General features: G+C 37.0%; 1 long non-coding RNA gene across 2 annotated transcripts; it reads left to right on the top strand.

Annotated features, from left to right (window-relative positions):
* On the top strand, nucleotides 1–17,753 carry LOC120318152. 2 transcript variants are annotated; one of them, XR_005559423.1, is made up of 4 exons: nucleotides 46–108; nucleotides 2,000–2,147; nucleotides 14,690–14,827; nucleotides 17,363–17,753. It is a non-coding gene; the product is annotated as an uncharacterized LOC120318152 (long non-coding RNA). The 2 variants fall into 2 exon arrangements; XR_005559424.1 differs by lacking the exon at nucleotides 2,000–2,147 and having other exon boundaries at nucleotides 1–108.
* The last annotated feature ends 4,450 nt before the right edge of the window (nucleotides 17,754–22,203 follow it).

Raw genomic sequence — 22,203 nt, 5'->3', positions numbered from 1 at the left:
TTCAAATCAGTGGAATGGAAGGCAATCACCGATCAGTTTCAAAATAATTCTGAAGTGGTTGGAGTAATGTGGAAGCGCTACCTTAGACTTCACAGAGGAAATTGAACGGTACAAATTATAGTCTTGTCATTTAAGAATGGTTGGTGTCCCCTCATCCAGATAAAACAGCAAAATTATGTGGGAAAGTGTTGAATCAGCCCTGATTACTTGAAAAGAGAGATTAGAAAAACCAAATCTGCTTTTCTCAGCTTTGTGAATGGATGGATAGAAGATGACTGGTGAAACTTCCAGGAAATATCTGAGCAACAGAGGAGAAGGTTATGCTCATAAAGCAAGATTAATTTCTACAGCCCAGCTGCTTTTTCTGTCTGCTTAGTTGATTCCTATCAGTGCAGTGAGTACTATGGGTAGGAACCTTAATTTTTTCTATCTCTCAGAATTCCTACAAACATCAACTCTATAACTGATATTTAATTTTGACATGTTTAATTGCAATAGAGAGTGGTGGGATAATGAAGACAAGATTCAGACCTCTCATGTCACTGTCAGATAGCCATCAGGAAGAGATGGACAGGAGGTAAAGGGGGGCAGCAAGCACTATGGTATTTCTCTTTTGCCTCCTACTCAGATGCTGCCAGCCCACTAGGTAGACCAGACAAAGAAATCAGCTCCAGAGGAAGGTGATTGTTACTTTGATTAAGATTGGCTATAATAACAGGATCTTGAAAGTCTGATTGTGCTATATTTCCTTCCCCTTCTTATAACTGGGAAGCCATATGTCTGAATATTTTCAAAGTTGTTTGGATGTTCTGACTTAAAATATATTTCACCCCTATGCTCCTTATGATGCAGTTTGACTATGATGGAAATACTCATTTACCTTACTGTCTACAGGTGATCTTCTGAGTGGGCGTTTCCAATCACATTAACAGAGCAGTTGACTACAAGGCACATTCCTTGAAGAGTTGTCACAGTGATGAGACTCTTACTTTAAGACAGGGCATCCTGTCTTAAAAGGTTCTCAATGAGAGATTGCCAGTGAGCCATTTTCCTGCAGCCAATAATTTTGCAGCCAAGATAACAATCATGATACTAAATGGAAAATGATGTGATTGCAGGCCTAAGGAAAGAGGGAAAAGTACTTTTTTCCCCAATGTACCAGTTGAATGCAAGATGATTAATTCTTGGAGTTAGCTAGAAGAGGCTCACCCATTCATAGATAATAATCATCAAAGACAGTAAGCCCTAACCCATTATGATGTATCATGTAGCTTCAGTGATCAGTATTTTCAAATGCTATCATCACATACAGCAAATATTTCAAGTTATCAGCTGTCAGATTTTAAAGACCATTTGATGCCAAATACAGATATCAAATAACTGGACCTACTTAGAGGCGTATGTGAGCCATCAAGAATATCTGGAAAAAGTTCAGCATCCCAATTTGCAAAGGAGACATTTTGGGCTGCCAAATTCATTTGAGCTTTATCTTTCACAGAAATGAACGTCAGTTCAAAATGCAAATCAAGAACACAAATATATTTTTCTCCTATAAATAGGCTCATTTTGAACAACCAGAGCCAAGGGCAGTCAGGGTAAGAAACACTACTTACACAAACTGATTGTTGCAATGAAGAAATAGCAGACTTAGTCTATGCTAACAATGCTGACACAAAATCAGATAGCACCTTCAACACTGACCAAATTTATTTAAGCAAAAGCTTTTGTGAGTGAGACTTGTTACTTAATTGCTTTGTAATGACAGAGTCAAACTGTTGCTCATTCTAGAGTCTACGCCTTTTTAAGTCCCAAGTTCAAGTATTTCTGAATTGTGTGAATTGAAACACTCTGCATATGTGTCCAAGCACAGCTGCTGCACAATATATATGCCACATATGTGCAATAAGATGTCACCCCCTGGGAATAACAGTGTTCCCTATAACAGTGCTTCAATTGTCTCTTATTTTTTGCTTTTATTTTGTACCTATTTATCTTGAAGTTTCTCTACTGAAGTTAAGAATGATCTTCAGTGAAGCAGGAAAAAATAAATTTCCAGGGCTGTCGATGGGAAATCTACACCTGAGAGTAAGCCTGCTTCTAACTCATCCCCTTCCTGATTTAGGTCCTAGTCAAATCAAGTGTTGATGGTAAGTTAAGGTCTACAGGAAGAAAATGCTTTATCTTGACATTATAATTCTTTGTAGATTCAACATATTTGTATAATAAATCTGATCATATAAGAGCTTTCTCTCATTAACATTCATAACAATTTCAGAGGATAGTTTAGGAATAGCTTTCCAAGATGTACTCTACTAAATCCTCCTGCTAGCTTTATTTTGATCTCAGTCTAACTATTCCAATTTTGAAATTTGCTGAGAGTTTTGAAAATATATTAGTTCTTTGGCACTGTGGCCATACTGATGACACTTGTGATGAAGTACAAATTATTAATATTGTAGAGTTTCATAATGATTTCCTTTATTGAACGTATGTGTTCTGGAAGCTATTGATGTAAAATAATCTAAAAATAAGTATCCAGGTATTTAATTGCATAGTTTCTCACATTATATGCAAGTCAGCATTTTCTATATGTATAAAGATTTTCTCCCTCTCAACTCATGAAGAAGTGATATATATACTACAAAAGTCAGAGATAATATACTTAACTTACCATTTCCTACACACTCTTCTCCCAGGAGAAAAATGCCTGAAATGAGATAGATGGAATGATAGATGAACAACACTTTATAAAGTGATACTACCACTTTACATGATTTTAATTCTATCCTTCTATTAATGCAACCAAAGATTGCATTCGCTTTTTTTGGCAGCTGGCTTATATTTAAGAGATTGTCCATTAAGATTCCAAGATCCCTTTGACTTTAAACATTACTAAATAGAAATTGTTGCTCTGTTTCTTGTATTGCAAAACTCTTATTCAGAAGATATAGTTTTGATCAAATTTCAATAGCTAGGGAAGTTAACAGGTGAGGCCATTTTCTTACACCTATATTTTTCTTTCTTCAGAGCTGATCAATTTGAAGTCCGAATCCACATTTCCCACCTGAGGTTTGACTTCAGCCCCAGATGACCACTAAATCTGCCCAGACTCATCTATATGAGATGGGTGGCTATATAAATTGGAGTAATAAATAAATGAGATAAAGGAGGCCATCAAATTAGCAAATTAGGGGACTACAGGTGAAGTAATTGTTCAGTGCTTCCATATTACTATCTCTTTCTTGTAGCTGACATTTTGCTACAACAATATACCTATTATCTGCTTTAAAAATATTGAAATGTTGGAAAAGGTAAAAATTTGCTCTCTTGATGTAATAAGCTGCAAATGAACTGACACTTTCTCATCTGGCCTAAGTGCTTGGGAAAGCTTGGTGCTAACAGGTACATGTTAACAAGGAACATGTTCATGTCACATTGTTAAGTATTTTTGGATGGGTGGTCAAGCGAAGCTGCCTTTCAAGCTGCTTCAGAAAGGAGAAATATTAATAAACTCCTGGCAGCATGCAGATTTGATTGAATTTCTCATGGATCACAGCCTGCTTGCAGCAGTGTGGCGTACCTGTCAAGCAAATACATTGTTCCATAATTGTTCTTGATGCATTGTGTGCTAATTACCATTGCTGAAAATAATCTCCAAAGATTATAGCAGGCGTCATAAATAACCAACCGGCAGTTCAACACTGCATTATGACAGGACCTCAATCGTTCTTATCTTTTGCTGGAGTGGAGCTTACACATTAGTGTTACTAATGAATCTTTTTCATTTGTGCAAGTGATGTTTCCATTTGACAATGACATGAACATAAAGTGGAGGTTAATTTACTCAATTCCAAGAGGTTCATTATTTAACCTGACGTTGAGGACAAAACAATGTAGCCTAATAGATGGCACACAGAAATTAGTTGTGATGAATCTTGCCATTTAATGTTTCTGAATTCAGTGGCATGTTTGGCATCAGTATGGCAGAGAAAGTGCTACTTTACCAACAGAGTCCCTCTAGACAGCAGTGAGGGGTTTTTTATATTTGTTTGTTTTTGTTTCTTTTCATGAACTGGGCCAATAACTTGTAAAACTGCAATGGATTAACAGCAACACAAAAGGTACCCTGTATTAATAGTCAAAGCCTGTTACTACCGTATGTCAATTTTTATTAAATTAGTTGGCATTAGTCTCCACCACCAACTGCTTTACAAGTCAGTGAATTGGATCAGATTCAGATCACTATTAGAATTGCCAGTTTAAACACTCAAAGCTAACTGAAGGCCCTGACAAAAATACTAGTCGTGCTCATCACTTTTCAGATCAAAACTCTTAGCAATCAAGGAATACCTAGTCACTGGAGAGCCATTTGTGAATCAGACATTTTATCGTAAATTGATGAGAGTAGATGGCATGAAAGAGGCTGGTTTTCATACACAATTTTTCATAGGACAAACATATCCACAGAGGCTTTGAGACCATAGCAGGTGAACATACCTTTCTCTCCTTCAGAATTACTTAGCCCCATCTCCAATGAACTTCCTTAAGATTAGCCTGAAATAAAGCTATGGAAAGGCATTACAGCTTCCTAAATGGAATCTATTCAAGAGATCAAAAGGATGAAAATATCCATAATGCACCCTTAGCTTAGAAAACACTTAAGGTTGACAATATGCCTCAAAACTGCATCTGATACCAGATTTAGGAGTTGGAGAGTGAGGCATATTTGCTCAATATGATCAAGGGCAGCTGTGGTGGTCTGCAAAGAGACTGCCTTTTTAATATATCAGTCCAAGAGAACCCTCTGTCCTGAGTGTTTTAATTATAAAATGTCATGGGATTATCTAAATTTAGTAGGTCTGAAACTAACAAATTGAGGTTTTCATTTTTCATGCTATTACACTGTTTTCTACAGGATGGAAATCCACAATTGTCTTTTTGTTGTTGTTTTGCAGCATTGAGGGATAAAGGCTTCCTTTGAACTAGTGGCTGAGGTTTCCAGAAATATGTTGGCAAGGTATAGGACACCCTTACAATAAGTAAGATAGCACCTACAAATAAGTTGAAATATACCTGCCCCACTCTGTCATTGACCATGTTAAATGGGAACAATGTGTGTTGTAAACCCACACATTTGGACTGGAAAGGTTGGAAAGTTTACTACAGGGCAAAGCAGTGGCTGGAACCCAGAAAGGAAGGGAAGGTTTATATAATGCTAATTTCTAATCAATTATATCCAAAATGACACATAAATGCTTATAACTAGAAAAGCTATAAAAACATGTTGCTGCATATAATACAATTTAAGGATTATACTATGTCAATTAATATGCTATCATCAGTATGGTTTGAATCAAGAAAATAGTTTCCTTGTTTATTGCCGGAATATATTGTGGTGTGTTTTCAAGCGATGTTATTTATAGTTTGTAGTAAATTAGCCGAGCAATTTGCTATAAATTCTGGAGTCATATTTTTAGCAGTGACATATTGTACAGGACAAACATTGACCTTTCCCATGCCATAAACAGAGGGAAGGGCCACTGGTATATCCATCATAACCCTGCCTTTTGTGATTTCATATCACCACAGCATCAGATTCTCACAGAGCATAAAATTCTTCTGCTCTTAACAGTAAATATAAGATTATCTAGTTAGACCTGTATTTTTGCATTTCAGTGGCTACATAAGGCCACTGTGTTTTTGTCCTTATAGATTCTTTGGGACATGGGAAAACCTTAGAAAAATAATTTCCCTGTATTGTCTTACTCATATCTACTTAAAAATCAGACCCATTGAGTTCAGTGGAAGTTATTCTCGAAGATGCATAGGTTTTCATATTATCCACCAATTTGCTTTCTTTGGATATCATAAAATAGCCAGATTGATTTGGTCAAAATTGTATGGTCATGAAATCAAATCCATGTGCAGATTGGAAACATTGTGTTTTGCTATTTGTGTGCATTGTGGAACTATAACTATTAAGAGTGTCATCCACATAGGGGACTACCCTCCAAAACCAATGGAAGATAGGTAGATATTTATGGATTAGAGTTAGAATTGCTTTCCACTATTTCAATAACTACATAAACTTCATATTAAATTGACAAAACCACTACCAAGTAGTGACCACTAGGATTATTTTTTACTTTTCATGTTATCATAAAATCATAAGTACTTCCTCTACATTTCCAGAATAGCTATATAATATGATTCTGTGTGTGATGTTGGAGTCATTGGGTTATCTGGCCTGTTAGGCTGAGTCATCAGCTGCAGTAGGCCAAGGTATGCGGAAGTCAAAAGTGAAAAAACAAGTTTGTGCCGTGCGGTGCAAGGGAATGTTGTTTTGGTGTTTGTTAGTGCCGTGTGCAACAGCTGTATAGTAGCGTGTGCAAAACAAAGTTAGCACGTGTAATATGCTAATATGCTGTGTCATAACAAATGTGGTTGGTGTAAGGTGGTCACCAGGTGCCTATAAACCCGCCTTCTGATAACACAATAAAAGGGATGCTTCGTCTTTGTTCGAGGCTCCCATCCCGAGGAAACCACGTGTACGTGTCTGTTCTTCAACACCCATGGGAGACCGCTGGGCGCGTGAAAACCCACAGTGTGATTTTTTTCAAGAATAAGCTTTTGGAGGAAGTACTACAGAAAATAAACATTTGATTGGAAATTTAACAAGCAAAGAATTTTTATCAGTCTGATCTTTTTATAGGAATTAAATTAGTTTTATAATCTTTTTCTCATATTAGCACAAGATATTAAATATTGTGAATATGCAATCTTAACTGTTCACAATGGACTGGGATATAAACTTTTTTAAAAATCCATAGACATCTAATGGTAAGATGGAGAAAATGGTAATGGATGATACAAATAATAAACTTGGTCACAATCCCATACATATTTGGAATATTAGTCTAGAGAATAGTAAATTTCAAAGGAAGAATCATATTTTTAGAGGAGATTTTACAGATAACTATTTGTGAATAAATATTCAGTTCAATGGAAAGGCTAGTTGCTGGATTTCAGATATGAAGGCTTTTTTTTTTTCTTTTAGAATTTAAACTAGATTTTAATATGGCTTTACCAAATCAAACCATAGAGAGATAAACACATAATACAGCATCAGTCACTAAAGTTGTCTAGCGTGAAACAGAAATAAAGCCAACAGGTTTGAAGAAGATGTGGGGGACGTATTTTTATGCAGAACTAACACAATAATGATATCATCAGGCAAAGTTTTATGGAACAAGACTCCAAAGCAGGTTGAAATGACTGCCTCCTTTTCTGAGCAATTCCTTTTGTATATTTGTAATACTCAAGTCTTCTCCTTCACAGCATGTCTACATGCACTTATTTAAAGCTGTCTAAAGACAGCATTTTCTTCCAAGTTGAACAACAACAAGAAAACTCTGAATCTCAGTCTGATGTGCCAACTGATCTTTTCTTCTTCCCATGCTAGTTTGTAACTGAAGTGAAACTCAATGATTTCATTACTTGATTTTGTTCAAGAGTACTCTACCTGTAATTCTGGCTTGAATATTGCTTTTCTCAGCTATTATCCCTGCATGCATAATAATACATAATAGAAAAGACAAGAGAAATTATTTTTCTGCTACTTCAAATGCTACAGAGTGAGCATATTTGCATATAATTAGGGCTCTAAATCAGAAACCTCTTTGCCCATAAGTTAGATGTTTGATCAAGTCTCCTCTATTCTTCCTGATCCCTGCTTTTCTCTGCAACTGAGTGGGATGGGAGATACAGTAGAGGATGGCCTTGCAGAATGAGTAATGGTGACTCTTATTGAGTCCTTTCTTTTCCTCACTAGATTCTTCTGCTATCGTTGACATTAATCTAAACAGCATGTGAAAGTGTCTCCCTTTTTCATGGTTGTTAGAAAATATTTACATACTGTTTTGCACTCACTGAAACAGCATCTTTCATTCCACAGAGAATCCCAGTTAGATAGGGTGTTTTTTTTTTCTTATGTGAAAATTGGAAACCACTAGTAATTAGTACTAAAGTAGCATATGTTGTCACCCACTGAAATCACATTGATGGAGGCTCTTTCTGTGAAACCATCTGGGATAGGAATGCCCATTTGGAACGATATGAATTTAACTTTTCCAGTGCTATGCTTTTTGAACCCCAGGCCACTTTAGCTGACTGTGTTCAGCAGGTCAGTGGTTCAAATCTCACCGGCTCAAGGTTGACTCAGCCTTCCATCCTTCCAGGGTAGGTCAAATGAGGACCCAGATTGTTGGGGGCAATGTAAATATATATATATATATATATATATATATATATATATATATATATATATATATATACATTGCTTACTGGTGTACACCGCTTAGAGAGTGCTTGCACTTAAAGTGGTATATAAGTCTCATAAATAAATAAATAAATAAATAAATAAATAAAATAATGTTGTTTATTTAGTTTTAGGTGGGCAATGTAGCATCCCTCTTCAATCCAAGATAGGAAAAAAAAAAACCGGATATGCACACAGACACGTCAACATTCTTTTTTATTCCCTCTAAATAAATTCTAAGAATTTTTGAGGTCATTGAAAGAAGGCATTAGTTGATGGAAATCCAAATTCCAAAAGCATGGTCAAAGAATGGCTATTAGGGAATCTGGTGAATTCAAAGAAAGAAATAGTTGTTTTGTTTGGAGTTTGTAGCAAATTAAAAGAGAAAATGCTAGCATTCTCTTTGGAATGGAAATTTATCAAGGTGGTTATGATGGTGGTGACAAGAGGAGAAGATTTAATCTAGTTTCCTTGAATTAAAAAAAAATCTGGAAGGCAGCAGTATATTCCAGAAGTGGTTTGGATAACAGCTCTATTTTGACTTGTTTTTATTGCATATTATTGTAACGTTACATTCATAGTTAAGGGTCAGCTGCCATTTCCTGAGGTTATAACATGCCTGTTTTAATTAACATCAGGCTGAAACTTGGAAGGGGGAGTTAGGGTCAGCCCAGATGTTCATGTTACTTTAAAAAACACTTTCTAGCAGCTAAACCTTTTGAAAATGTATTACCTACTAAACCATTGGACATGTGACGTTTGAAAATGGCTTTCAGTAAAAAGGAAGAGTCTTGCTTGGAACAGAGCAAGAAAAATGCATTTAATTATCTTGTGCTTATATGCTGGCAGAAAGATTGGTAGCTAGCTTGCAACCTAACTTTAAACATTTTCCTTGATTCAGAAGATGTTTTAAATATGATACATATTAAATCATAAATACTATTTTACAGTACAAAGATTATTTGATATGGTAGAAGTACAGTATATCAAGAACTGAAATGACGGGAATGACTTAATTTCATAACATTGAACTAAAGTCAATTAAAATTAAAATTCATTTAATGCATTATATGAACAGTTCCATAGGCATGTTCTCACAAATGAATTGGGGGAAATCCATGGTATTTTACTCCCCTTGCATACACATGAATATCTGCTCCAAATGATTCCTCAGTTTCTGAGAACAGATTTTGAAGGCTTCTGGGTGTTTCAAAGAAAGAGGAAATATCACTTTTTCCATTCTACTTTTAAAAGCTATTTCCTCTGAAGGGTGGGTTGTTGGATACCAATCTATCTCTAGTAGTACGAATATTTCAAGACTGGTGAATTTTTAAAAAGGCAGAAAAGATGATAATGGCAACAAAAAAATGACGATTTTAAAAATAATCTTTACAAGTGACAAAAGTGGTATAAATAAGTACACACAGTACATTTTTTTAAAAAAATGCAACATGTTTAAATGTTTCTTCATTTGGTACCAACCTCATACCAAAAATGGCTACATTTTCTTTGCAAATCAAGTCACTCAAAAGTAGGTTGAATCATTGCACTAATATTAAAAGGATGTTTATTTGCCTAAAGTATGAAGAATAACCAAAATTAAATGACTGCAGTTACTTGCTCTTTTACTTCTCTGTTCTTTAAAATAAATCTTATTTTTTTAAAGGCAATTAAAATACCAGTTTTAAACAGGTAGCCAATTCCATTTTTTGGGGTTCCCTCTTTTGGAGATATTTTGCACCTTGTAGTTTGAAGCAGAAACAAATATTAATGACTTCTCAGGTTCCTTTTGTAGCAGAGTCTAAAATGGGCAATAATGATATTCACTGTTGCTTTAATTTAGCCTGGCAACATATCTGAGAAAAATGGTGCAATAAACGATCAGTCATAAGCATTAATAATCTGTTCAACCATATTTTCTGGTTACTGTGATCAATGCATGCATTATGAAATGACTAAAAGATAGCAATCATTCTCATGCTTACTTCCCATTGAAGTGCATGCTGATTTATGGTAATAAATATAGATTATGGAGTACATTGGTTAGGAAATATTTTATTAACAATGGTTCCCATAAGATTTGACATTCTCCCCATTCAGGCCTATTTGCTTCCATTTTGCTTCTTTTTTTGAAAGTTCTACTATTTTTGGTCATATGCCAAACACAAAGCCAAATATTAAAATTTGGCTTAGATCTAATTTCAGGATATCACAATTAAAGATTGATTATTTCCCAAATTTTAGAGTTGTTTAGAAGACAGACAGGATGTCACTAGTTGCTTCTGGAATGAATTAACATGAAATCACTTTGAAATATTGATGTCAAAGAGGCAACAACCCAAGAATTGCATTTATACAATAGCAAAATATTCGCTGCAGTTGTCTTCAGAAGTTACTTTAGCATTAGCAAGTGACAACTCCTCATATATGATCAAACCATTCTCTCCACTGAGTGTGCTTACTTTTTGTGTTGGGTGAAGAAAATAATTTAATGCATGTGCTGCTGCATACTTTTAGCTTGAAACACAGAACACTGCCCTTTAAAAAAAAATCAATATTTCCCTCCCTTGATATCATCACAGGTTCCATTATCTCTATTTGATTGTTATTATTAATGTCCATTAGCAAAGTAATAGATCCCATGTTTTGCATACAAAATATCTTTAGTTCAGTCCTCAGCATCTCCGTATAATAAATCTCAAGTTTATGGCTGGGAAAGACCTTTCTTGGAAACCTGGGGGAACCACTAAGGGCCAGTAGAGGCAGAGGACAAACTTGTATTATTCATATTGCCCAAACCATTCTGTGAAGCAGGTTCAAGCTTGTCTGAGTTCTTCCTAGCTCTCAAACACTTAAAGTCTGGGTCATTGTTATCATCTGTGCTTCCACTATAAAATGCAGTGAAGGAATGATTTTCAGTAAATTACTTCTAGATCTTTTTCCAAGCACTAGAACTTAGATTAAAAGGCAACTCTCTGGTAAAATTATTTTCCAGTTCCTCTCTCTGTTATGATTGTATTATTAGTTTGGGAACTATGAATCCTATCAGACATAGGAAATAACTTGCCTCTACAGCGGGATATATGTTTGGCACTTTCATGGCTATGTACAATCCAGCAATAGCCCACCATAAACAACTCCAGAGAAATAATCCCAAACACAGGCCTTGGACTCCTTTGGAGAACATTCTCTTGTGTTTTAGCCATGTCCCCTTCTTCTGAATTGCTGTGTGTTCCTTTTCACAGGAAGAAAATAAGGAAATGGGAAGCCAACAGCAAAGGCATAGATTTTTTTTTTCCTCAAGGAAATCCTAAAAGAAATAAAAATAACCCCAGTCCTCAAGCAGAGAGTTTTGTTTTGGGCTCAGGCTAGTCATCTTCCCTAACAGCAGGAGGGAAACTTTTATAAGCTATGTTCAGCTGTGGCAACTTTAAAACTCCCAGAATGCCCAGCCCAGCATAGCCATAAGTCTTAAAGTTGCCAAGGTTGGACACCCCTGGGCTATAGAGGACCTTCAATAGATTGTAACTGGTAGGGATTGCAGTGCAGTATAATTCAATAACTTCCAAATGAAGCCATTCAAGAAGTATCAACTTGCTGGAAAAATATCACTTCATTCAGATACACTCACTATTCGATAGTTCTCAGAAATAAGCTCTGCACTTATGGGAAAGTGTGAATAAGCATACTAATTATTCCAGTTTTCCATTCTTATCTGTGTATCTTGCACAAAGAATGAATAGCTACAGAGAGTAGCATTCTTTATTAGGGAGAGCCTCCAGGGTTGGACAAAATTTACTGCTCAGTCATTTTCTTCAGGAGTAGAAATTATATGTGAAGGAAACTAATGAATATGTCTATCATCAGTGCCTCTATGTACCTCTGAAGTTCTAACAAAACCATCCAATACTACTGGGAATCCTTGTTTAACAAATCTTTTTATAAATGTTGGCAGCTTCTGAACATGTCCCAATTAGTAATTTAGGTGCAGAATTGACGATTACATACGTCTAATCACAAGATGGAACAACTCAAAGGTAGGGTAGGGCTAATGTCAAAGTGAGAGTTTAGTTGGAGGAAGAAAACCACTTTTTGTCTCAGGGCAACTACAATTACATAGCCTTGTCTGCCTTTTTCCTTCTGAGAGCAACATTGAGCCTCTGCAGAGGGAAAGTAAAAGTGGGTCCAATAAAGGCAAATGGATGAGAAGGTAATCATGCAAATAGTGCAACTTGTGCATTGCAATCACTTCCCGAAGCAACTATGCATTTCTATGAGTGTCATTGCATGCGATCCTTTTGTCATCATCATAGTTTGCTGCATGTCCCATTGCTCATGAGTTCCTGTTCCTGACTTAATAAAAATGCTTTTATCCACTAGTACAAGAGAAAGAGAGAGAGAGAGAGAGAGAGAGAGACAGAGAGAGAGAGAGACAGAGAGAGAGAGAGAGAGAGAGAGAGAGAGAGAGACAGAGAGAGACAGCATTTGCTAGAAGTCCTGCCTATAATCCATGCTTCTTCATTTGTCTAGCCCCCCAAAAAACACACCCTTTCTATGGATATGCTCAATAGGAGTGGGGGAAGAGCAACTGAAAAAAATCCAGATAAATCTTTCTGATGTCACAGTGTCACTGCCATGAATTGAGAAGCAAAGCTGGAGATAATAAGCATGATCGGTAGTCCTGTGGCATGACTGTATTTCTATTACTTTCTGAATAGTTGTTACTTTGGATCTGTATTGAACTTGGCTGGGGGTGGGGGGAGGAATAAAAGAAGACGAGTCAAAACAATTCATGGATAAATGACTACTTCCAGAATACTGAAAGCTGATTGCAATTACTGTACCTGCACTGATTTTACATGGGAAAGAAATATTAAACTGAGTGACCAGAACTGGGAAGCATGGCAAGAATGATCTTCCATGAAAACATACTTCCCCAAAGAGGTACAGGTTGAGCATCTTGATGTATCATTGGGTAAACATTAAGATAAAAACATATTTCCTTTTTTTAGATGCCTGACAGAGCAGGGAGATATTCACTGCATTTCATATGGAAAGGCATTGGTACCATGAAAACTTTAGACAGATGAGGCATTTTGCTGATGTAACAATATGGCTCTCTGAATGTCATTGTAGGATGGTCCCTGCAAAGTTACCAGAAGCAGATACAGATCTTTTCTGAGGTATTTCAGACCCATAATACACCAAAGATGAAGATTAGCACCTTGAAGTGCACACTAAAATAGATTTTATGTTTACCACAGAGGTATGGGACACTATGGACTGCTGGCAGTTTTGGGATTCAGCTCCATCAGTTCTAGATACCATAGCCTACAGATACATTATGGAGTTGTGGTCCAACAATATCTAGAAGCCAGACATTCCCAGCCCTGTCTCAGATCTATTCATACATTATACTCTTACCTCTTATTTAAATCTGTCCATACACTTCTATGATAATGAACTCCTGCATTGGGCAAGTGGGACTAGAAGATCTTTAAAGTCCCTGCCAACTCCTGCATTACATAATTCTATGATCAGAATTAAATCATGAGCTACCTCCTGTTTCCAAGACCCAGTTACAAAATACAATATCAACAATATTCTTTCCCACTCCTATTTCAGTAACCAGCATGAATCTTGGAAGAATAAATTATTCAAATATTATATACACGTACAATTATTCTGAATCAGTCTCAGGAACTCCCTTCCATACAAATTGGATGTGAAGGACAATAAATTTACAGCATCCATGCCTAGTTAAAGTTCACTATTGTTGTCTAGCCTAGTACAAAATGGTACTACACCAGCTTCCTTGCCTTTGTAAAGGAACTATTTAATCTGAACCGATTAGAAAACAAACAGATGACTGAGACAATTGTGCAACTCTTCTGCAGTTTCATGAAAAATAACAAAATAAAATAAACATGAACGAAAAAATACAATGCACCAGCTAATTCCTTTAATTTCCAGGGCTGTTTGTTTTCAAGAAGCAAAGTTTCATTCAGACAAGGGCTAAAGTGTGCCATTTATTTTACTAGTCTCATTAGTGAACCACAGGGAGACACACACACACTTACACACTGGAGGAGCTGATTTGTGCTCCAGCCTCTTCTTATTGGCAAACAACAGATATGTAAGTAACACTGTATTTTTTATCCTGTAGCATACCACATTTTTCCATTGTCCATTTTCACATAGACAAATGTGGGATGTTTCATCGTAGGTTCTGTTTCACTAAAATAAGAATTTTATCACATGCTTAGAAGTGGGTATATCTTGTTTTCCAGAAAAAAAACCAGCCTTATTTCATACAAGGAAGGGAGAAAACTAACATGCGAGTTCAAATGGAATTTACTTTTATTTTTTTAGGTGTGATTCAAGTGAAAGAAGTAAGCAATATTCTTCCACAAATTGCATCTTGAAATGGAAACTGGTCCAACCATAGAACAAATTGCCAAGAGGAACTGCATCTTCAGAAAAAGTGGCCGTGGAAATATATAAAATCAGGTACTTAAAACCAGAGGTCCCCAACCTTTTAGGCATCAGGGACTGGTTATATGGAGAAAGCTTTTTCCACAGACCGGGGGGGGGGGGGCATGGCTTTGTGTGCTGCCTGCATCCTGTGGATGGGGCTTCGCTTGTTTGTGCAGACTGGTTGCTAGCATGCCGTGGCCCAGTACTGGTCCACGGACCGGGAGTTGGGGACCCCTGCTCTAAATTCCTGCTGAGTTGCTATCCAAGTGTAAATGGTGATGGGATAAGGCTGCTATCTTTCTCCAATGCCAAACTACATTGCCCTCCAAGCAAAGGACATTTTCCAATAGAGGACCCAGCTCTACCAACTCTCCAAAGGAAGAACTGTTTTTTTTTTAAAGTCACCCTACTTGATCATCAAAAGCAGTGATGGTTAATTCTAATACTGGAAATGTATGTTCCTACTTAACTACTATATGTAATGACATTGCATATATCATTTTAAAAAACCATTGACTTCTACTCATTTTTGTTCAATGTATCGTGTATGACATGTAATTTGAGAGTCGAGTTGTGAAAGAGGGAAATTAAGCATCTAGTGATGGGAATACAATTAAAAAGGATCCAGCCTACAGAACTGAAGTTGAACCAAGCTAAGCTCTCCTATGCCATTTTTATGTTTAACATTGTGGTTTTAAACTCATCTCTCACCTTTCTTAAGATGCTAAAAAAGGATTCTGGACCGGTTTTGGCCTGGCGTCATATGTTAGACACTATGCAGCCCTTGTATAATTAGATATACAGGAAAATGTCTCGCTCCCATTCACTCTTATGAAATGAAAGACAGAAATTATGTGAAAGACAGAAATTCCTTAGCAGTAGTGCAATGTCCACAATGTTGCATGCATCACGCTGAGAGGTTCTTCTGGTTTCAACCAACTGAAAAACAATATATAAGTCACAAACCCAGGTCATTTGTACATTGCTATAAATAGACCTCTCCTCCTTCCCCTTCATTTAGTGTTCAGAATTCTTAACTGTATTAAGCCCTGCTTGGGCCATCTTAATGATGGCTTTTTGAAGATCTTAACTAAGCCTTATTAATATTATTAAGATAGTTTCTCTGATCATTCAGAGTTCAGATGGTGAAGCTACAAAAAAGGGAGCAGTAGGAAAATACAATTTCTCAACATCGTATTTATTCAATGCACTGAGAATATAATCCCCACAATTCCCAGTCAATTCTACTATTACTACTTCGTTATTACATTAACCCAGCATATACAAGCATTAAGCAACATGCTCTTGTTAATCATAGAAGAGCTCCCATATTCAGAGCTATTCATGTGTTTGCTACAATCCAAATGTCACAACAGTGGGCTCTGTGCTGAGTTACGACGAGGAGCAAAACTTCCAGAAACCAAAAAAGAAAGGAACCGTATTAGAAAATTTATTGAGTATTTTGTTAGATCAATATGGAGTATGATTTAGGAATCACTGCCCAGGCTCTTTAAATCTACTTAATCAAACCAATTAATAAAAAAAAGCAGAAAGCTGAAGCAACCCTTCTAAGATGCACCATAAATATACTTGCTTTACTTAGGTTTTGATCATAGTCAGGTAATTAATGGCTTTAGTTACATTCGAGTCATTCCCTTATGCTTGCTTCTGGTCATAAAATGCTCATGGCTATGTGTAGCTCCTAGATTTATTATGTTTTCTTTGCAGGAAGAGCTTCTCCAATTCCTTTTTCCTTTCTTTAACTTTATGTATCCAATACTTTTTCCACTGTCCTATCAGCCATGATGGCTGTTTGACTTTCTTACTTATCTCTTTTTAGGACAGTGTATACAACAGCCACCTCTTTTTTTCCATCTCCATAAATACAATAAAGTCTCCTTTCCCAAAATGCTCTGAGGGAGCTAGTGTGCTCACCAGGCTCGCTGTTGTTAATTTGTGGGGGAACATCCTTCCATCAAGGGGAATGAACTCCACAGATCAATCTCTACCTTTCTGACCCAGAAGCAAAGGGGATGAAATGATATTCCCCAAGAGACTTCAAAGGTTCCTGAATCTTCAGCTGTAAAACTTTCAGCTTGCCAGAAAAACAAATATGGATATTGCCAGCCCGGCAGTAGGAAACTAGAGGCTGGGATAGTTTTATGTGTGTGTGTTTCATGGTAGAGAAAGGAAGGAAGAGAGAGAAAAAGAAAATGTGCATTCCTTCCCAGGGTATTTAAAGTCAAGATAGCAGGTTTATCTTACTCTGCAATCAAGGAAATCCAGGCTTAGAGAGAAGCAAGGCAGATGAATGGTTTCCCTCCAAACTCTCGTAATGTATATCAATATGTGAAGAATGTTGGCCATAACTCTCGGTATTCACGGCAACAAAATAAATAATACAGAACAGCAGGAACTGGTTAGTTTGTAGGAATGATTGAACTGAAACTGAAAATGTTAACAATGAAGAGGCCCCACTGTCTGCTTCCAATAAAGAGTCAATATTATTTTACTTGAAGGGAAGGTGGGAAAATGAGAATTTAAAGCTAGCTTGATTTATTGTTCTAGGAGGATACTTCTCCAAGCCAACTCCACAGAAATTTGCACCATGACAACTATCAGCAACTGAGGATCAGTCTGAATGTGGCACAATTTCACTTTTAATGTGGAATATTTAACTTGTTGTTTAGCGAAATGAACTTTGTTAGGTTTATTGAGTGCATATCAAATAATAAAAGATTCAGGCTTGTGGTGGGTCAGTCTGACTATTTCATGTATTCTGAAATCTAATGCAACCAGTAATTTTCCACAAATAGGAAAGTAGCCCAGGCACATGAACAGCAAGCTAGTTAGATTCTCTTGATTACCATTTTAGTGTCCTGAGATTCCATTCTGACTCCCAGAATAAAATCATCAAATCCTTCTGATGGAGTGATTGATTGATTGATTGAAAAACAAGTCAAGGCCATGCTATTTTGTATGACAATGGAAGAGCATAAATATGGTTTCTGTGAAAATAGACATTCTGCATATGTGTGTAGATAGAAAAAAAAAATTATACTCTATGTTCTGATATCTTGAAGCCCAAATATTTACAACTCTGTGAGTTTCCTTTCTATAAATCAGGAATCAATATGTAATCATTATATGAACTGGCTATGCAAGTAAAATAGATGGGAAATAATCATTTTCCTCTCTTGTGTATTGAACATAACCCAGAGAAAAACCTGCGATTTACAGAAATCGAAGAACTGGCATTCCAGACTAGATATATTATATTATTTATATTTTAAAACTTATGACTCTAGGGAAGTGGTTCAAAGCCTATTGTTTTGTCTAACTCATTATGTATTGACTTGGTGCATGAAAAGAAAAGGCACTTGCATATTTCATATTACATTTCCAAAAGAACTCCATTGTAGTAACTATGTTTAATTTAATAAACCAACTCCACATTAAGCATATCCTTAAGGAATAGGGCAATGCTATTCTTAAATTTTCAAATTAGGATCAGAATGGTTAACAATATTAAAAAGAAACATATATGATGACTTAAATATTTTTTCAGCTCTAAGGAAAACAGAAAATTCATTATGGCCAGATTAAGTACCGTAGGTTCAGTACTGTGGTGCATTTCTAAGTCCTGACAATGACAAATAGGGTTAGGGTCAGATTGTACCCACACAGGACCTGAATTAACTTTTGATTTCATCAGTCTGGCAGGACTCATTGCAAGACCCCTAAATCTTTGGAACTCAGTCTTCTAAGAGTCCAAATGACTCACCACCGGTTGATTTTAAGGTCTCCCTCTTGCCACCCAATTTCTTGCCCTAGGCTTTGAGCAGTTAAGTTTAGAGAGCACCAAGGGCCACACAATTCAACCCTGAATTACAAATATTCTTTTCTAGTGACTATCAACACACCTATATCTAGGCTTCAAAAAAAATGGGAGAATCATTAAGTCCACTTTTTTGTAATCTAAGTGCAGGTCCCAACTAGTGGTGGGATTCAAATATGTGAACAACCAGTTCTCTGTGTGGATGCTTCTGGAAGTCCGTTCTAGGGCTGGGCAACAAAAAATTAGCTACAGATTTTGCCAAACTGGTGTGAACTGGCTGAATCCCACCACTGGTCCCAAGAAAACTTTCAGGAGAATAATGATATTGAATGAAGGCAGGTTCTAATGAGAGATCTAGAGAAGGATCTAAAAGATCTACTGCTGCTACAATCACCTCTTCCATGGTTTCACTTTTTCCTTGGTTGCTGCAAGGAGAAACACTTCTTGGAAACAGATGTCTCATAGGCTTTGGCAGTTTCCCCAGTAAATTCAAATAAGGTGTGTTTAATTTCCTTTCCCCTTGTACTTTCACAAAAATAAGAGAAAGATCTTTGCCTTAAAAAAAATCTATATGATCTTTAGGTGGCAGCAAAGTCATATAGAAAACTCCAGCCCTACCATGTAGGGCAGGGGTGTCAAATTGCCAGCCCGTGGGCCCGATGTGTCACACAGAAGCTGTGACCACCCCAGCTACGGCAAGAAGAAAAAAGACACGATACGTCGCAACATGTCACTTGATGCAGCGAGTTTGATACCCTTAATGTAGAGGCAACCTAGATATTTGCAGACCACTTATTCTCTATCCTATGTTTGTTTTGTATTTTGTTCATGATTTCATGTTGTCATTTTTATGTTTACTTCTTCTGATTCCTCATCTATAAAACACATTAATAGGTTCAGCTATTTTTAAAATCGTTTTATATTACTGTTTAACACTTTATGTACTTGAGAAAGCTGCAAGGTAAATACTAAATATTCTTCTTAGCCATTGAGAGATTGTAGCCTATAAGCCAGAGTGGCAAACCTATGGCACACGTTCCAGAGGTGGCACTCAGAGCCCTCTCTGTGGGCACGCGTGCCATCGCCCCAGCCCCACCTCCCCGTGGCCCCCTCCTCACCAGCATCCCCCCCCCAGAGAAGAGTCTCCCCTGAGCATGGCCTGCACAGAGCAGTGCAGCCAAGGACATGGCAGCCAGGCAGCGGGGACAAAACTCCACCCTCGCACTCTGTCATTTGCAGTTGATGCTGTGGGGCATGGGTGGAGGGAGTGGCCACCATGGTGCTGCTGGGACACCTGGGCGATCTGTGGAGGTGGTGAGTGGGCCTGGGAGCAGGTGGGGTGGGGGGCGGGGGGGCAGAGCAGAGCGGGCGGGGCAGGGGCAGTTTTTGGGCTCTTGGTCTCTAAAAAGTTCGTCATCACTGCTATAAGCTGTTTAATATTACCTTGTTCAATATTATCTTCTTTCTACTAATCTCAATATCAACCGTGGTGTCATTCATTCTGTAAGGACCTGGTTTAGATTATTGTAGATGATTTAACAAGTTTAATTATTCTTGCGTACACATGTTTTCATCTCTCTGTGACTATTTCTTGGGTCTTTCAATTAGTTGATTTGTAAATAAATGCTTGAATTAACACAGGAATTCTTAAGTCTTAGTAAAGAGTGCAGGCTGAATGAGCCTAATAATTCATTTCAAAATGATACTGCACATAGCCGACACACATTTCTTTCTCTGCAATTTCACATATCCTTCTCCATTGCTCCTTTCATATGCCCATCTTTTCACTCAATTATAGATTAAGAAAAGAGATTTCCTAAATATGTTTTATGCGCCCTATAAATGCTTTAAATTGGAATTTTCACCGAGTTGAGAAGTTGTTTAATACAAGTACTTTTAAAATATAATTCAAAATGGCAGAGTTACTATTACTTCTCATAAGAATTTGAAAAGCAGGGAGACAGTAATGTAATTGAAGAGACTACAGGGAAAGAGAAAACTAATGTATTACCCCATTTAATGTGTGTGAGTGTGTGTATATCCTGCCCATGTGTGATCCTGAAATAATTCATAATTTATCAACCAAAGACTACTGCTTTCTTCTGTATCAATACTACTACTTCATTTCATAATAAAAGAAGGAACCAAGGAATAATATTAGATGTTGTTGATGAAGATGAACAAGCACCCTCTTTCCTCCCACTTGCCAAACTGAGTGCATAGATCCAGAAGAACGGCCTTTTGCAAACTTCTACACTATAATTCATGCTCAGCAATGGGGACAGAAGTGAGGGAGCCTTTTGAAAGCAAGACAACAAATCCATAGCTTTTAAATTATACATAGCTCTTATCCCACAATTAGTTTCTAATTCAGAAAGACTGCAGACAGTCAGACTCCGATGTAATAATCCATGAGATCGGATTCACATTGAACTGACAAGCTTTGAAGAACAATGTAAAAGGGAATGCAAGGAAATATCCTGTCTTTGAGCGGCAGAGCTTCATCAATACACACCAACAGAAGATTCCTATTCCTATTCATCTCATTTTGGCAGTTCTCCTTACATCCAATTTACACGTTTTTCAAAATGAGGCTGTGGAGGCTGTTGGTAAAGGAATTATAGTTCTAGAAAAGACCAATATTAGTAGTAGCATTAATACTAAAAACTATTAAAAGTACAAAAAGCCTTTCCTTTACGATGAAGAATGTTATGTGATGTATATGAATATGCCCTCCATGAAGCAGCTGGTAGACCTCCCATTTTTAATACAGAAAGTTCCAAAGTGCAAATTCTGGAATTTTAGTTTAAAATATAATTTAGCAAATAGCAAAAAAATAAAAAACAAAATCTTTACCTGGGACTCTGCAAAGACTTACTAAATTAGTTGAGTAAATAATCTTTTTTCATATAATACCAGGAAAAAAAATCTATCTGTATCAGGTAGTGGGAAGATTTATAGATGGGAGCCCATGTTTTGCTTATTGGGATACCATGGCATCTGGTTAGCCAATGTGTGGCACAAGATATATTGATACATTGATATAAGTAAAAGTAAAGGTTTCCCCTTTACCATCATGTTCTACTCTAGTGGATGGTGCTCATCTCCTTTTCTTAGCCCAGGGAGCCAGCATTGTCCTAAGACAATGTGGTCATGTGGCCCAGCATGACTATTCACAGAGCCACAGGGAATGCTGTTACCTTCCTTCTGAAGTGGTACCTATTTATCTACTTTCATTTGCATGCTGTCAAACAGCTAGATGGGAGGAGCTGGGGCAGGTAACGGGAGATCATCCCATTGTCCAGTGCTCAGGTTTTGAACCTAGGCTGTCAACTTTCCAGCTGGCAAGCCCAATGTCTTAACTGTTGAGTCATCATACTCTTACACTGATATAGTGTGTAGGAATTCTTTATGTGTTGAGCAGAGTACCGCCAAGGCATTCTTATTGCTATCTCTTTGTTGGAGTCCTGGATGAGTGTATCTGAACAGCATAATAGGTAGGCTGGCTGATGAGGACGCAGCCAATTATTAACTTCTTTCCATACAGGGTTTGGAAATTTTGGCTCAACCT

The sequence above is a fragment of the Crotalus tigris genome, unplaced genomic scaffold (genome assembly GCF_016545835.1).
Source record: "Crotalus tigris isolate CLP2741 ecotype Arizona unplaced genomic scaffold, ASM1654583v1 scf7180000020075.792833, whole genome shotgun sequence".
Lineage (NCBI taxonomy): Eukaryota > Metazoa > Chordata > Lepidosauria > Squamata > Viperidae > Crotalus > Crotalus tigris.
The sequence above is the reverse complement of the archived record's forward strand: the minus strand, read 5'-3'. Positions and strand labels throughout refer to the sequence as shown.